At 40.4% G+C, this 18,878-nt stretch overlaps 1 protein-coding gene across 1 annotated transcript in view; it reads left to right on the forward strand.

Moving 5' to 3' along the window:
- The window catches only part of LOC137763498 (putative uncharacterized protein FLJ13197), a gene marked incomplete at its 5' end in the record, with an annotated part of 106,133 nt that extends 88,673 nt beyond the window's left edge, over positions 1-17,460 (forward strand). Inside the window, one exon of the mRNA XM_068541990.1 lies at positions 16,757-17,460. The remainder of the gene's footprint in view (positions 1-16,756) is intronic.
- Between the last annotated feature and the right edge of the window lie 1,418 nt (positions 17,461-18,878).

Raw genomic sequence — 18,878 nt, forward strand, 5'->3', positions numbered from 1 at the left:
GCGGTGGCTTCTCTTGTTGTGGAGCAGGGGCTCTAGGTGTGCAGGCTTCAGTAGATGTGGTACGTGGGCTCAGTAGTTGTGGCTCGCGGGCTCTAGAGCACAGGCTCAGTAGTTGTGATGCGTGGGCTAATTTGCTCCACGGCATGTGGTATCTTCCTGGACCAGGGCTCGAACCCATGTCCCCTGCATTGGCAGGCGGATTCTTAACCGCTGAGCCACAAGGGAAGTCCCTGATGGGCCTTTTTAATTTGAAGACTTGTGACTGTCTTCAGCTCTGGGAATTTTCATCTCTTTTTCAAAAAATTTCCAGTTTTGCTAACATATACCTTTATTTATTCTGTTTAGGACTTTGTTGGTTGTCCTTTTGTGACTACAATGGAATATCTATTAGGATTTTTCACTCTACGCTCTGTATCTCACCTTCTCTTTTCCATCTTCAACCTTTTGCTTCTCTATGCTACACTCTGGACATTTTATTCTTATATATCTTTTGGTTCACTAATTCTTTACTGCTTTGTCTAATCTGCTGTTAAACCTGTCCTGAGCTAAGAACCTGAGTTCTTAATTTTGACCATTGTATTTTCAGTTCTAGAATTTCTATTTGATTGCTTTTCAAATCTTCAGTGTCACTTTTATGGTTTACAGATCCTTGCCAACATTTTAAAGCTTATTTTTAATCTCCTTGAACATAGTAAGCATTGTTGTTTTAGAGTCTATGCCATATCTATTAGAATCTGGAGTATCTCTGGGTCTGTTTCTGTTGTCTGTTATTTCTGTTGGTTCTTGCTCAAGGTGTTTCATCCTTTTTGTGTGTCTAGTTATTCTTAATTGTGTCCTAAACATCTTATTTTTAAAACTTGTAGAAATAATTTGAGGCCTGAGATGATATTATCTTTATCATGAGACATGTTTTCATGGTTTCTGCATCCCATGAGTGTATTAGCAGTCTGGGATCAACTTAATCCAAGTATGCATTGACTGACATTTTTTAGCCTCCAGATGTTATAAAACTGGGCTGCAGTCTGTGTGAGGGCTTATTTGCTTCCAGTTTACCTTGATACTTAGGGTGCAGGTCTTCAGGGTCCCACTTCAAAGTAAGGGGAGAGGATATATTTTATCAGAGAACTGGGCTGACCTTGCTCTTTGATTGTTTTTTACTCCTCATCCCAGAGAGGCTGTCAATAGTGGACACATCCTCCAAGCCTTTTCTTCCAGATTGGCAAGTGTCCCTCCATAAAAGCAGTGTGAGTGCCAGACTCACTTCCCTGGCTTCATTTCTTTTCCCAGATCTTGTTCCTTAAAGTAGAAGTCTCTCTCTCTCTCTCTCTGGTAAACTGAAAGAAGCTCTTCTTTACCAAAAGGAGAATAAAATCTCCCTATGAAACCCCTCTATGAAATGAGAACTCCCCCTGCATCTTAAGCAAGGGTTTCCAAACTGGCTGATTAAGAAAAGCACTTGAGGAGCTTTTAAAATGACCCAACCCTGGGATGTGTGTACTTCGGTGAGTGAAGACTTTCCCAGGATCTGTGACCACAAATGATTTTAAGGTAATTTCCAGATCCCCAGTGTCCATAGGTACTTTTTCCTCAGAAACCACCTGTGCTTAGATACTCCCTTTCACAGATACCTTTTCCTACTAACAGCTACCTGGGTGGACACTGAAACGGATCAGAGTTCACAGCCTTCCTGGCTTTAGTAGTTTTAATATGTCCATGTAACTGAATTAAGGACAATCAGAATCCTACCTGGGATTTTTTTTTCAAGGGCCATCAGAAAAGATGTGTACCTGCCACTGCGGTTACTGAGGTGGGAGGACCTCATTCTGGCATTGCTGGTGACCATCTTGTCTTCTCTATAGAAAACCTGTTTAAGAGAAGAAGAAAGGAAGAGAGAGAAACAGATTTCTGACAATACAATGAAACTTAGGAATCTTGTGCTGGACACCAGTTGCATCCCTGGACTCCACAGTTAAGTGAGACAGTACATCCCATTTTTTCTGCTTCAGCTAGTTTGAGTTGGGTTTGTATCACTGGCAACAGTGAATGCTCTGTCTCTCCATTCTAGAAAGACTGGTGTAACTAGGCAAGTTGCCAAGACAAGAACTTGGGTCCAGGAGAAGAAGGAGATATTTAGCTGGGATACCTGGGACATCTGGCCTGATATGACCAGAAGCACAATATTGAACTGGAAAGATACAAAATACGGTCACTGCATAGACCCACCATCTCTGTCTTGTACTCATAAAAGACATCACTAATCAATCACAGCATCCTTTCCTACCAAGTCAGGACAAGTAATTGCGATCTTACTTTTAACACTGAGTGCCAGGCAAACACTATTATTGATTTGAATTTGTGTGTACTTCCGATCCTGGATTTAACGCTTGGAGACTGAGATGCATTTGTCCAAGAACTGGGCTTGAACTTGGGATTTCTTCCTTGCGGATGCTTTCAGAGTATGCCTGGTCAATTATTATTATTAAAAATATTATGAATATGAATAATGATAAATGATTGAGCTTTCTTTTTATATTTTAAAAATATTCTACATGTAACTGTAAATCTGGTTCCTGAATCCATGTCTTTCCACTAGTATCTTTGTTTCTTTTAGTTGTTCCAGAGTAATGATATTTTCGGTGGGTTTTGAGTGTTGTCAAGCACTGCTATTTTTGGAGTTGTCTCTCTGTCATTTACAGAGAAAGCCCATGAGACCTTGAAGCTGACACAATGGTGTATCACTTGGCAGTTACAGATGCTACTTCTGCAGTTGCACAATGCTTCCTTTTGCTAACCACCTTAATTTCTCGCCCTTATCAATCTGAAAATCAATGATAATTGTCTATTATGTGGATTTTCATTTAATCTTTTCTGTTTAAGTTCAACCATTTCCCCATAACCAAGCAAGCAGATGTCCTACTCAGCAGATTCAATTGCAATTGCTAAGAGCATTTGTAACAGAGTTCCATGGGCTTTAGCAACAAGTCATGACAGCCAAATATCATTCAAACCTCTACCTATTTCTAACCCTTCTTAAAATCTATTACATATTACAGAAGAAATGTCAATTGTGTTATTGTTGTAGAAATAGTAGCTGTTTTGTCTCAGGATTCTAACTGACCCACAGATTAAATTTAAGATGTCTTAGGACAAATATAAAATTCATCCAATGCTTTAAAAAATGATGGTATATCAGAAAGATCACCATAAAATGTCCAATGATAGGGTTGAAAGTGCATTCACTTTGGCTAATTATAGTAGTTACTATGACTCATTATCATCAACCTCAGTTTTAATAGCTAACATTTATTTAGCATTTACTCGTGCCAGACACTGTATCAGGGCTTTATTTGCATTATTACATTTAATCCTCACATAAGAAGGATTTACTCTCCCTATTTTACAAATGGGGTACCCGAGATATGGAGAGATTGGGTAACTTACCCAGTGTTAAAACTATTAATAAATTAATGTAGATCTGCATTCAAACCTAAATTTGTATGAGTCTGGAGTCTGTGAATGAAACGTGACTATAAAGACTTGCATATATATTCATTAGGATCAGACACAAGTAACAGAAAAACTCAAAATGACAGCAGGTTAGTTTATCCATTTTCCTTGTGTTTAATGGGCCTGGAGAGAGTCAGTCCAGAGCTGGTAAGGCATTCCATGGTGTTAGGGACTCAGGCTTATCTTGTTGCTCTGCCAATGTGTGGCTTCTATTCCTGAAATCACCTTATGGATCAAAATGGCTGCTGGAGCACCAGTCATCACATCTGCATTCTAGAAAGTAGGAATTCACACACCAGTTGTATTTTGTGCTTTTGCTTTGAAGTTAGTCATAAGGTCACACTTAGCTTAAAGGAAATCTAGGAAATGTAGTCTCCATTCTGGGCAGCCATGTGTCCAGCTAAAACTCAGGAAGAAGAAAGAATAAATATGGGGAGTAGCTTAATAACAGTTTTTGCTAATGTCATATTTTCAGCTGCTTCCCCATAATTCATGTGAATACAAGAATTTTATATTTTTGCATCCAAAAATATTCAGATTATTTTAAAAAATCAACTCAGAAAACTTCATTAAAATGTTGCTTATTATTATACATTCAGACATTTCACAAAACAAATTAGTGCTCCAAATCTAACATGACATAAAGCAAAAGTGTGACATTATCATTTGTCTACTACGCAGGGAGGGGTCAGTCCTGCCTTTAATACTAACATGAGAAGGGGTTCTGCTATTGAGGAATATATACATTTTAAAAAATTTTATTGAAGTATAGTTGATTTACAAAGTTGTGTTAGTTTCTGGTGTGTAGTAAAGTGATTCATATTCTTTCTATAATGTTTTATTACAGGATATTGAATATAGTTCCCTGTGCTATATAGTAGAACCTTGTTGTTTATCTATTTTATATATAGTAGTTTGTATCTGCTAATCCCAAACTCCTAATTTATCCCTTCCCCACCCCCTTTCCCCTTTGGTAACCATAAGTTTGTTTTCTATGTCTGTGAGTCTATTTCTGTTTTGTAAATAAGTTCATTTGTATCATATTTTAGATTCCACAGATAAGTGATATCATATGATATTTATCTTTCTTTTTCTGACTTACTTCACTTAGTATGATAATCTCTAGGTCCATCCATGTTGCTGCAAATGGCATTATTTCATTCTTTCTTTATGGCTGAGTAGTATTCCATTGTATATATATACCACATCTTTACCCATTCATCTGTCAATGGACATTTAGATTGCTTCCATGTGTTTTTTCGAATTAGAGTTTTTTCTAGATATATGCCCAGGAGTGGGATTTGGATTGTATGGCAACTCTATTTTGAGTTTTTTAAGGAACCTCCGTACTGTTCTCCATAATGGCTGCATCAATTTACATTCCCACAAACAGAGTAGGAGGGTTCCCTTTTCTATTTTTTTGGCTGTGCCACACGGCACACGGGATTTTCTCCGACCAGGGATTGAACCTGTGCCCCTGCATTGGGAGCACAGAGTCTTAACCACTGGATTGCCAGGGAAGTGCCTCCCTTTTCTGTTGAAGAATATTTTAACAGGCATGCTTTCAGGCTTTCTCTGTTATTATTTTTTTTCTTTCCTGCTTAACCATTGATTAGAAGCCACGAGAGAAAAATGTTCCTAGTTGCTCACTCTTTCCTTTACACTGTGCCAAAATCTGAGCTGGAATGTGTATTACTGTGAACATTCATTCATTCAATAAAAACTTCCAGGTACTGTGCTGGGCGTCTCATTAGCAACACTAATACTAGTTTAATTTTGTGTGCTCTTGTTTACTTGTCAAAGATTTTACATGCCTGCCATCTGCTTTGATCCATGTATATGGGAATATAAACATACATAATCACAGAAGTCCTGGAGCAATGATCAAACTTTTTTTCACTTGACAAAGTACTTATTAAGCTCTCACTATTCTCAACAGTGCTTAGACGTGCAGAGAGGAGATCCAATAAATGACACCTCTTCACAATGCCCGAGTTCAGAACTAACTCAGAGACAAAGTAAGGGAGTAGGGCAGATGAGGATGAAAATGTCATCTTTATGACTGATAAAGCCTATGTTAGTGTGACACTGCTGGGCTTCCTAATATTGGACCCTCGAGCTCAGTGGGCTTTACACCCAGTCTCAGGTGATGCTAATGGCCATAGGCAGTCAACACGGGACCTTGTAAAACCTGTGGGACTAAGGAACAATAGACTGGACTGAGACTTGCTCTACCTCCTAGAGGAAGCCTGAGGTTATACCATGGGGTGTACCTCCTCCTGAAGGAGACATCAGGAGTGAGCAATAAGCTTCCCCCATCTGTCTCTGCCCCATAACGATAAACTCAGAACCATCAGGAAGCGCCCCAGGATCTACAGAGGAACTGTTTTCTGTCTCTCCAGCTTTTCCCTTCACCATCCTCCATCTCCTCTGATGGAGGCAGAGGCTTCCTAGAGGCTGAAGTCCCCTCTTTTGCCTCCAGGTACATCAGCTCTGTGGCTGTCTCTGTTGGTCAGCTGACCAATCCTCTTCTACCATCTTTCTCCCTGGTCATCTTTCATTGAGAGATGTCCACAGGACATTTTTAGTTTGGGATACTGAGATGCAAGTGGAAGTTCTTGGGGAAGCTGCTGTTCCTAATCTACAAGGCAGGGCCGTTCTAAAGGAGAAATGTTTTTTGGCTTTTCATTCTTCCTTCATCTTCCTGCCTGGAATGTGAAGATGGGGTCCAGAGGAACAACGAGAAAACATCTCATAAAAGGATGAAAAAAGGCCCCCTGCTAAGAACGTGGAGCAGAGCTGGAAAGCACTTGGATCCCTGACGACACCATGGAATGCCTTCATAGGATCTGGACCAGTTATCTCAAAGATCCCCAAATGATGTGTGACCCACACTGTGTGCTATGGTCTGAATGTTTGTGTCCTCCCAAAATTCATATGTTGAATCCTAATCCCCAAAGGTGATGGTATTAAGAGGTGTGGATTTTGGGAGGTGATTGAGTCATGAGGGCAGAACCCTCATGAATGGGATTAGTGCCCTTATAAAAGAGGTCTAGAGAAACCTTCAAGATGGTGGAAGAGTAAGACCTGGAGATCCCCTTCCTCCCCACAAATACATCAGAAATACATCTACATGTGGAACAACTCCTGCAGAACACCTACTGAATGCTGGCAGAAGACCTCAGACTTCCCAAAAGGCAAGAAACTCCCCACATACCTGGGTAGGGCAAAAGAAAAAAGGAAAAACAGAGACAAAAGAATAGGGATGGGACCTGCACCAGTGGGAGGGAGCTGTGAAGGAGGAAAGGTTTCCATACACTAGGAAGCCCCTTCGCGGGTGGAGACTGCGGGTGGCGGAGGGGGGAGCTTCGGAGCCACGGAGGACAGCGCAGCCACAGGGGTGCGGAGGGCAAAGCGGAGAGATTCCCGCACAGAGGAGCGGTGCCGAGCAGCACTCACCAGCCCGAGAGGCTTGTCTGCTCACCCAACGGGATGGGTGGGGGCTGGGATCTGAGGCTCGGGCTTCAGAGGTCGGATCCCAGGGAGAGGACTGGGGTTGGCAGTGTGAACACAGCCTGAAGGGGTTAGCGCACCACAGCTAGCCGGGAGGGAGTCCGGGAAAAAGTCTGCAGCTGCTGAAGAGGCAAGAGACTTTTTCTTGCCTCTTTGTTTCCTGGTGCGCGAGGAGAGGGGATTAAGGGCGCCGCTTAAAGGAGCTCCAGAGACGGGCGCGAGCCATGGCTATCAGCGCGGACCCCAGAGACGGGCATGAGACACTAAGGCTGCTGCTGCCGCCACCAAGAAGCCTGTGTGTGAGCACAGGTCACTCTCCACACCTCCCCTCCCGGGAGCCTGTGCAGCCCGCCACTGCCAGGATCCTGTGATCCAGGGACAACTTCCCCAGGAGAACACACGGCGCGCCTCAGGCTGCTGCAACGTCACGCCGGCCTCTGCCGCTGCATCTGTACCCCTCCCTCCCCCTGTCCTGAGTGAGGCAGAGCCCCCGAATCAGCTGCTCCTTTAACCCGGTCCTGTGTGGGTGGGAACAGACGCCCTCAGGCGACCTACATGCAGAGGCGGGGCCAAATCCAAAGCTGAATCCCGGGAGCTGTGTGAACAAAGAAGAGAAAGGGAAATTTCTCCCAGCAGCCTCAGGAGCAGCGGACTAAATCTCCACAGTCAACTTGATGTACCTGCATCTGTGGAATACCTGAATAGACAACGAATCATCCCAAACTAAGGAGGTGGACTTTGGGAGCAATGATATATATATATTTTCCTTTTTCTCTTTTTGTGAGTGTGTATGTGTATGCTTCTGTGTGTGATTTTGTCTGTATAGCTTTGCTTTTACAATTTGTGCTGCGGTTCTGTCTGTCAGTTTTATGTTTTTTGTTTTTTTTTAGTATAGTTTTAGCGCTTGTTATCATTGGTGGATTTGTTTTTTGGTGTGGCTGCTCTCTTCTTTCTTTCTTTTTTAAATTACTTTCAAAATTTTTTTATTTTCAATAATTATTTTTTTATTTTAATAACTTAATTTAATTTATTTTTTTTTTTCTTTCTTTCTTTTTCTCTCCCTTTCCTTCTCAGCCATGTGGCTGACAGGGTCTTGGTGCTCCAGCCGGTTGTCAGGCCTGTGCCTCTGAGGTGGGAGAGCCGAGTTCAGGACATTAGTCCACCAGAGACCGCCCGGCTCCATGTAATATCAAACAGCAAAATCTCTCCCAGAGATCTCCATCTCAATGCTAAGGCCCAGCTCCACTCAACGACCAGCAAGCTCCAGTGCTGGACACCCTATGCCAAACAACTAGCAAGACAGGAACACACCCCACCCATTAGCAGAGAGGCTGCCTAAAATCATAATAAGGTCACAGACACCCCAAAACACACCACTGGACGCAGTCCTGCCCACCAGAAAGACAAGATCCAGCCTTATCCACCAGAACACAGGCACCAGTGCCCTCCACCAGGAAGCCTACACAACCCACTGAACCAACCTTAGCCACTGGGGGCAGGCACCAAAAACAACGGGAACTACGAACCTGCAGACTGCGAAAAGGAGACCCCAAACACAGTAAGTTAAGCAAAATGAGAAGACAGAGAAACACACAGCAGATGAAGTAGCAAGATAAAAACCCATCAGACCAAACAAATGAAGAGGAAATAGGCAGTCTACCTGAAAAACAATTCAGAGTAATGATAGTAAGGATGATCCAAAATCTTGGAAACAGAATGGAGAAAATACAAGAAACATTTAACAAGGACCTAGAAGAACTAAAGAGCAAGCAAACAATGATGAACAACACAATAAATGAAATAAAAAATCTCTAGAAGGGATCAATAGCAGAATAACTGAGGCAGAAGGACGGATAAGTGACCTGGAAGATAAAATAGTGGAAATAACTACTGCAGAGCAGAATAAAGAAAAAAGAATGAAAAGAATTGAGGACAGTCTCAGAGACGTCTGGGACAAGATTAAATGCACCAACATTTGAACTACAGGGGTCCCAGAAGAAGAAGAGAAAAAGAAAGGGATTGAGAAAATATTTTAAGAGATTACAGTTGAAAACTTCCCCAATATGGGAAAGGAAATAGCTAATCAAGTCCAGGAAGCACAGAGAGTCCCATACAGGATAAATCCAAGGAGAAACACCCCAAGACACATATTAATCAAACTATCAAAAATTAAATACAAAGAAAAAATATTAAAAGCAGCAAGGGAAAAACAACAAATAACATACAAATGAATCCCCATAAGGTTAACAGCTGATCTTTTAGCAGAAACTCAGCAAGCCAGAAGGGAGTGGCAGGACATATTTAAAGTGATGAAAGGGAAAAACCTACAACGAAGATTACTTTACCCAACAAGGATCTCATTCAGATTTGACGAAGAAATTAAAACCTTTGCAGACAAGCAAAACTAAGAGAATTCAGCACCACCAAGCCAGATTTACAACAAATGCTAAATGAACTTCTCTAGGCAGGAAACACAAGAGAAGGAAAAGACCTACAATAACAAAACCAAAACAATTAGGAAAATGGTAATAGGAACATACATATCAATAATTAGCTGAAATGTAAATGGATTAAATGCGCCAACCAAAAGACATAGACTGGCTGAATGGATACAAAAACAAGACCTATATATATGCTGTCTACTGGAGACCCACTTCAGACCTAGGGACCATACAGACTGAAAGTGAGGGGATGGAAAAAGATGTTCCATGCAAATGGATGTCAAAAGAAAGCTGTCTCATATCAGAAAAAATAGACTTTAAAATAAAGACTATTGCGAGAGACAAAGAAGGACACTACATAATGATCAAGGGATCAATCCAAGAAGAAGATATAATAATTGTAAATATTTATGAACCCAACATAGGAGCACCTCAATACATAAGGCAAATGTTAACAGCCATAAAAGGGGAAATCGACAGTAACACAATCATAGTAGGGGAGTTTAACACCCCACGTTCACCAATGGACAGATCATCCGTAATGAAAATAAATAAGGAAACACAAGCTTTAAATGATACATTAAACAAGATGGACTTAATTGATATTTATAGGACATTCCATCCAAAAACAACAGAATACACTCTCTTCTCAAGTGCTCATGGAACATTCTCCAGGATAGATCATATCTTGGGTCACAAATCAAGCCTTGGTAAATTTAAGAAAATTGAAATCGTATCAAGAATCTTGTCTGACCACAATGCTATGAGATTAGATATCAATTACAGAAAAAATCTGTAAAAAATAGAAACACATGGAAGTTAAACAATACACTACTAAATAACCAAGAGATCACTGAAGAAATCAAAGGGGAAATCAAAAAATACCTAGAAACAAATGACAATGAAAACACGATGACCCAAAACCTATGGGATGCAGCAAAAGCAGTTCTAAGAGGGAAGTTTATAGCAGTACAATTCTACCTCAAGAAACAGGAAACATCTCAAATAAACAACCTAACCTTACACCTAAAGCAATTAGAGAAAGAAGAACAAAAAAAAAAAAACCCCAAAGTTAGCAGAAGGAAAGAAATCATAAAGATCAGATCAGAAATAAATGAAAAAGAAATGAAGGAAACGAGCAAAGATCAATAAAACTAAAAGCTGGTTCTTTGAGAAGATAAACAAAATTGATAAACCACTAGCCAGACTCATCAAGAAAAAAAGGGAGAAGACTCAAATCAATTGAATTAGAAATGAAAAAGGAGAACTAACAACTGACACTGCAGAAATACATAGGATCATGAGAGATTACTACAAGCAACTATATGCCAATAAAATGGGCAACCTGGAAGAAATGGACAAATTCTTAGAAAAGCACGATCTTCCAAGACTGAACCAGGAAGAAATAGAAAATATAAACAGACCAACCACAAGCACTGAAATTAAGACTGTGATTAAAAATCTTCCAACAAACAAAAGCCCAGGACCAGATGGCTTCATAGGTGAATTCTATCAAACATTTAGAGAAGAGCTAACACCTATCCTTCTGAAACACTTCCAAAATATAGCAGAGTTGGGAACACTCCCAAACTCATTCTATGAGGCCACCATCACCCTGATACCAAAATCAGACAAAGATGTCACAAAGAAAGAAAACTACAGGCCAATATCACTGATGAACATAGATGCAAAATTCCTCAACAAAATACTAGCAAACAGAATCCAACAGCACATTAAAAGGATCATACACCATGATCAAGTGGGGTTTATCCCTGGAATGCAAGGATTCTTCAATATATGCAAATCAATCAATGTGATAAACCATAGTAAAAAATTGAAGGAGAAAAACCATATGATTATCTCAATGGATGCAGAAAAAGCTTTCAACAAAATTCAACACCCATTTATGATAAAAACCCTCCAGAAACTAGACATAGAAGGACCTTACCTCAACATAATAAAGGCCATATATGACAAACCCAGAATCAACATCATTCTCAATGGTGAAAAACTGAAACCACTTCCACTAAAATCAGGAACAAGACAAGGTTGTCCACTCTCAGCACTATTATTCAACATAGTTTTGAAAGTTTTAGCCACAGCAATCAGAGAAGAAAAAGAAATAAAAGGAATCCAAATCAGAAAAGTAGAAGTAAAGTTGTCACTGTTTGCAGATGACATGATACTATATGTAGAGAATCCTACAGACGCTACCAGAAAACTACTAGAGCTAATCAATGAATTTGGTAAAGTAGCAGGATACAAAAGTAATGCACAGAAATCTCTTGCATTCCTATACACTAATGATGAAAAATCTGAAAGAGAAATTAAGGAAACAGTCCCAATTACCACTGCAACAAAAAGAATAAAATACCTAGGAATAAACCTATCTATGGAGACAAAAGACCTGTATGCAGAAAACTATAAGACACTGATGAAAGAAATTAAAGACGATACAAACAGATGGAGAGATATACCATGTTCTTGGATTGGAAGAATCAACATTGTGAAAATGACTATACTACCCAAAGCAATCTACAGATTCAATGCAATCCCTATCAAACTATCAATGGCATTTTTCACAGAACTAGAACAAAAAATTTCACAATGTGTATGGAAACACAAAAGACCCCAAATAGCCAAAGCAATCTTGAGAAAGAAAAACAGAGCTGGAGGAATCAGGCTCCCTGGCTTCAGACTATACTACAATGCTACAGTCATCAAGACAGTATGGTACTGGCACAAAAACAGAAATATAGATCAATGGAACAGGATAGAAAGCCCAGAGTTAAACCCATGCACATATGGTCACCTTATTTTTGAAAAAGGAGGCAAGCATATACAATGGAGGAAAGACAGCCTCTTCAATAAGTGGTGCTGGGAAAACTGGACAGCTACATGTAAAAGAATGAAATTGTAACACTCCCTAACTCCATACACAAAAATAAACTCAAAATGGATTAAGGACCTAAATGTAAGGCCAGACACTATAAACGTCTTAGAGGAAAACATAGGGAGAACACTCTATGACATAAATCACAGCAAAATCCTTTTTGACTCACCTCCTAGAGAAATGGAAATAAAAACAAAAATAAACAAATGGGACCTAATGAAACTTAAAAGCTTTTGCACAGCAAAGGAAACCATAAACAAGATGAAAAGACAACCCTCAGAATGGGAGAAAATATTTGCAAACCAAGCAACTGACAAAGGATTAATCTCCAAAATTTACAAGCAGCTCATGCAGCTCAATATCAAAAAACAAACAACCCAATCCAAAAATGGGCAGAAGACCTAAATAGACATTTCTCCAAAGAAGGTACACAGATTGCCAACAAACACATGAAAGGATGCTCAACATCACTAATCATTAGAGAAATGCAAATCAGAACTACAATGAGGTATCACCTCACACCAGTTAGAATGGGTATCATCACAAAATCTACAAACAACAAATGCTGGAGAGGGTGTGGAGAAAAGGAAACCCTCTTGCACTGTTGGTGGGAATGTAAATTGATACAGCCACTATGGAGAACAGTATGGAGGTTTCTTAAAGAACTAAAAATAGAACTACCATATGACCCAGCAATCCCACTACTGGGCATATACCCTGAGAAAACCATAATTCAAAAGGAGTCATGTACCACAATGTTCATTGCAGCTCTATTTACAATGGCCAGGACATGGAACCAACCTAAGTGTCCATTGACAGATGAATGGATAAAGAAGATGTGGAACCTATATACAGTGGAATATTACTCAGACATAAAAAGAAACGAAACTGAGTTATTTGTAGTGAGGTGGATGGACCTAGAGTCTGTCATACAGAGTGAAGTAAGTCAGAAAGAGAAAAACAAATACCATATGCTAACATATATATATGGAATCTAAAAAAAAAAAAGGGTTCTGAAAAACCTAAGGGCAGGACAGGAATAAAGATGCAGACGTAGAGAATGGACTTGAGGACACGGGGAGGGGGAAGGGTAAGCTGGGATGAAGTGAGAGAGTGGCATGGACATATATACACTACCAAATGTAAAATAGATAGCTAGTGGGAAGCACCCACATAGCACAGGGAGATCAGCTTGGTGCTTTGTGAGCACCCAGAGGGGTGGGATAGGGAGGGTGGGAGGGAGATGCAAGAGGGAGGGGATATGGGGATATATGTATATGTACAGCTGATTCACTTTGTTATAAAGCAGATATAACTAACACACAATTGTAAAACAATTATACTCCAGTAAAGATGTTTAAAAAAAAAAAAAAAGATGCCTAGAGAGCTCTCTTGCCCCTTCTACCACGTGGACATAGCAAAAAGACAGCCATCTATGAACCAGGAAGCTTGCTCTCACCGGCCTCTAAATCTTGGGGTTTCCAGCCTCCAGAACTGTGAGAAATAAGTTTCTGTTGTTTATAAGCCACTCAGTCTATGGTATTCTGTCATAGCAGCCCAAAGGAACTAAGACACTGTGTATCAGAAACTTAGGAATCCTGAATTTTGGTTATCAGGAGCTATACTTAATTTTTAAAATATTCTTTTGGAGACAAATATTTAACTGGACATGTCCTGACATTTAAAGCAAATCAATGCTTTTGGAGTTAAATATTCTTTAACTATATATTTTTATTTTTTTTAACATCTTTATTGGAGTATAATTGCTTTACAATGGTGTGTTAGTTTCTGCTTTATAACAAAGTGAATCAGCTATACGTACACATATATCCCCATATCTCCTCCCTCTTGCGTCTCCCTCTCACCCTCCCTATCTAACTTTATTTTTTGAAGTATGTATTTATACAGCTTAAATGTCAAATTGGGTTGGGGATGCATAGGCTGGAAGACTGAGAACAATGAAGAAAGGACCTCTACATCCAGCACCTCAATATTCCTAATGTCCAAGCTAGAGGGAAACTTGGGGAACTTTTGGTCTATACGGTCTCAGACTGTTTTACCAGGGTCCTTGGACTTCCCTCGTGGTGCTTCTGGGGCTGCCTTGGGGGGATGAGAGGAAGCTGAGTAGATGGGCTCCAGCCCTGACCCTCGGTTAACCAGAACATCTCCACTTTCATCTGTGCTCTCCACTGGGATTCCTTGTAAAATTAATTCAGGAGAAAAAGGTGGAGAAGGTTTATGTTGTCAAACCCAGTTTAAAATTACTCGTATAGTCAAAATTAAGTTTAAAAACCACTTATTTTCCGCAACATCCTTATTTTATAAATAAGGAAGCTGACACCCAGCAAAGTTCAAATGACTTGATCAAGTGGCAGACTACAACTGAGTTCCCCAATACCCTCCCTTCCTGTTACCAGTATATTGTTATTCCTGAATTAATGCTCAATTTCCACAGATTATGAAAGGGGGAGTTTCCTCCAAAAACATTAATCCCTGCAAGGGTGCATTTCTTTGGAACAGCTCCACATGCAGGAACCTCACACGAGAAAAGCCTTAGGGTTGTAAACCCTTGTCACAGAGGGGAAGGACTTAATGCAACTGAAAATCCCAGAGGTAGATGGACTTTAGGTTTGGTTTGATCAGGGCTCTCATCCTGTAAGCTCTGCTCTCTTCCATCGGTTAAATTCAGTCTGATTCCCCATGTGATAGTTGTCTGAGGGGACAAGCATGAGAATCCTGAAATCATGAAGTAATCCCATTCTTCTCTCTGACTGGCCCACCTATGAACCAGTAACTGTAGCAAGCTGACAATTACCTTGCATTGTTAGTATCTGGCGCCCAGTGTTCTCTTGATCATGCTTGTGCTTATTCACAGTTTAAAAGTATCTCTTTAATTCAATTATCTTATATGATCTAGTGATAAATTTCCTTATTTTTTTCCATTCCTCCTTTTCTGCTAAAGCATTACCTGAGGTGTTTTCTTTCCTAGTGTCTTGTGATTTAGAGTTCCATATTGTGTCCCTTTAGTGCCAGCTTCATTTTTGACATTGTCCAACCTGAAAATCAGGATGGAATTGCTCAGCTTTTGCAGCTTTCTCCACTAAAGTGATCTGGAGAGTGGTCAGTTCATCTTTCCTAACTGATGGGGTTGAGTTGATATTCCCTGTGCAGCATTTCATGCGTATCCTCTCTTTGGAGAGGATTGTGGCATGTGAGGCTGGGAGAAACATGGCAAGCACCATAGTGAGCTGAGGTTGTTCAGGAAAACTCATGTGCCCAGATCTCTCTAGCTTCAGACACTGTGTTTGCAGCCATACTGCCCCACTTCCCCAGCCAGGAGTGGGGACTTGGGATTAGGGCTGTGGGATATGCCCCAGACTCAACTTTTGGGACATCCCTGCGCTTTCTATTTTGTCTGGATTAGCAGCTAATCTCTTAAATCACAATGACCTGTGTCTTTGTTCCTAAGGATAATGAAAAAGGATAAAGCTGGCTTGGGGGAGAGGAGCTCTAAGGCATGAGTGAGGTATGATGGGGGGGGGCTTGGAGAAAGGGATGTGAGCGAGGCCCCACCAAAGGATTTGGGAGTGGAAGACCTGGGTTCTTAACAGAGTTCTTGCTCCTGCGGGTATGTAATGGGAGGATAAGGGAGACAGCTGGGAGCTCTTTGGGGATTTTGAGGAATATCTCAGTCAAAACACTACCCAGTTGTAATTTCATTTGCAGAAGATTGAACTAAACAAATAAATCAAAAGAAAAAGATGCCGTAAAAACAACAATTTTTATGGCAGTGTCTATATAACTGTATTTGCTGAAATAGCAAAAAAATGAAAAGTGTTTTGAATATCCAAGGACAGAGGAACTATAAAATAAACCAAGATACCAGTACTATGAAATATAACATATCCATTGTAAGAAACACATACTGTGAATCTTTAGAAATGTGTGGCCAGTACTGGAGTCATTTACCCACAGGTGGCTGTCTAAATTTGCATTTAATGAATTAAAATTAAATAAGATAAGAATTCAGTTCCTGGGTTACACTAGCTCCACTTTAAGTGCTTAAGAGTCACACGTGGCTAGTGGCTACCGTCAAAGTGCAGGTATGGGGCATTTTCATTATCACAGAAAGTTCTGCTGGACAGTGGTGCTCTAGAAAGCTGGAAAGATGTTTACACGTGACTGTTCAAATGAAACAAAAGTAGCATGAGAAGCACAGCCACAGATTACATTAATATAAAAATCATATACATGCCTGGATATGGATTAATCAAGACAAGGAAGCATTAAATTATTTCCACGAGGGAAATAAATACACCAGGTGGATTTAAACGTTACCTTTTAGAGTGGTCTAGAGTTCAACTACTAATACATGAAATTATTATGTGTTATAATAATTCAGGAAGCCAACTGTACCTGCTGCTCCTGGGCTAGACACTGAGAAGTTGTGGAGGCACCAGGACATGGGAGAGTAAGATTCTGTTGCTGGCTCTGCGACTGAAACAGCTCTGTGACGTCATGGAAGTCACTGCAAGTCTCCTGGCCTCTTTTGTCGGTTGGTGTCTAAGGTGTCTTCCCACTTAAAGGAATGGTTGTGTTTATCTTCACGGAGGGCGGGTGTTCAAGGGACCCATTATGTTCCTCCCTGGGAGGCTGTAGGAATGGAGAGATGGCGGCAAGTTATCAGGAAGTGAGTGAGTTCGGCAGAGTCTGGGGATAACCATGGATCCCAGGGACAAAGTGGGAGAAGTCGAAGGGATTCCTAAGGGTGGAGAAGCTGGTCAGTGAGAAGATGGGGGATTTGTATTCCAGGCACTAAAGACCTATAAGAAAAATTGTATCTGTTTTTATTAAATGTTAGAGATTATTTTGATCAGAATCTAAGTGAAACTGCAAACTCAGCTGAGAAAATCCCAGTTCTGTCTGGTTCCAGAAACTCTACTCCCTCTTTTTCCGGCCAGTTCTCTAGTTACAAGTGGTTCACCAAAACCCTTCCATTGGCTCGTTAATAACACTCCAGGGTAGGGCAGTTCTTTCATTTGTTCAGCTATTTCTCTGATGTCAGATCATAAAATCATACTTCTTGAAAATCACTTGTTCTTGATATTTCCTCCCTGAATTGATTTTACAGTTACAGCATTTTATCTAAATCATTTTACACTTCTTTTTAAAGTTTGAAAGTATGTAGTGTCTCATCGCATTTCCCTCCTTGTGTATTTTCCTATTAAACATCACATGGAGAAATACTGCTACTAAGTAAGTGATGTTATCATTCACCTTTATGAGTTTTGATGCATAATAACTACACATTCACATGTCTTTGAGATGCATCATATATACTATGGTGTGCTTTACTGTTTATACTTTTATTGTACATTTAAACAAAGCAAACTGAATCTGTACCTTTAAAACCCTTTAATGGTGCAAAAAGTACACGTGAGTTGGTGTATATATATGTGTGTGATCTACACATTCATTGAATAATGAGCCACTTACTATATGCCATGCTCTGTGGGTGATCGAAGTTGAAAATAGTCCTGTCTGCCAAGGAGCTGATAATCAAACAGACATATGCTTTGATCATTTCTTTTTTTAAATTTAAATTAAAAAAATTTTTTTGCATTTATTTATTTTGCTTTGATCATTTCTGAACATCCCCCAAATTAAAAAAAAAAAATTGGGTCCCCCAAATGTATTTTAAACCTGATGTTTCAGAACCCAAAAGGCTTTTTCCTTATAAAAATTATACACTTTTAATAGTTTTCAATTTGTCTCCCCCAAATGACTGAATGCATACTGTACCCTCAGTATAACTATATTTGGTGTAATTCAATTTACCAATATGTTTATTGCCTACTTTGTGAAGAACTAGAATACAAAGATGAGTAAGACATATTTCTTGCTCTCAAGCAGCTGCTATTTTGGTAGGGAAAGCAAACCAGTAAGCATGTAAGTTCCAATAGACACAATGGGTGTTAAGTAGGTCCGGGAAAATGCATGGAGTGCACTGATTGCCAGCCTACCAAGTTCATGGACACCATTGCTTAGGTACAAAACAGGAGGCTTAGAACACATTTTCTACTGTGAGAACCCTGCTGGTAGAAGAGGGAGGATGTGCCTTTCCTACTCTTCCAGTCTGCTGATGAGACTGTGGAGAAGCATGAGCTCCAAGGTAGTAGGATCACAGCCCACAGCAAAGGTCGAAGGACCTGTCAAACCAGGACTTCCTGCCAGGGCCACTGTGCAGGCTAACTTCCTGTTGCATCAGGAACCAGGAAGGACCCCTGGTTTCCTTCCACTGACAGCACCATTGATTTCTTTCCTTTCCTGGCCCACTGTGCAGCTAAGAGTAGCCTAAGAAACCCATAAGAGCTTCTCACTACCTTTAGGATAAAATCCAACCTTCCTTCAGGGCTGGTCCTCGTCTACCTCTCCATCTTCCCCCAGCCACACCCCATCATGTTCTCTTTACTACAGCCGTGCTGCACTCCCCACGGTTCCTCCAGCACGCCGCACTTTCCAGT

Source organism: Eschrichtius robustus, chromosome 4 (genome assembly GCF_028021215.1).
Source record: "Eschrichtius robustus isolate mEscRob2 chromosome 4, mEscRob2.pri, whole genome shotgun sequence".
Lineage (NCBI taxonomy): Eukaryota > Metazoa > Chordata > Mammalia > Artiodactyla > Eschrichtiidae > Eschrichtius > Eschrichtius robustus.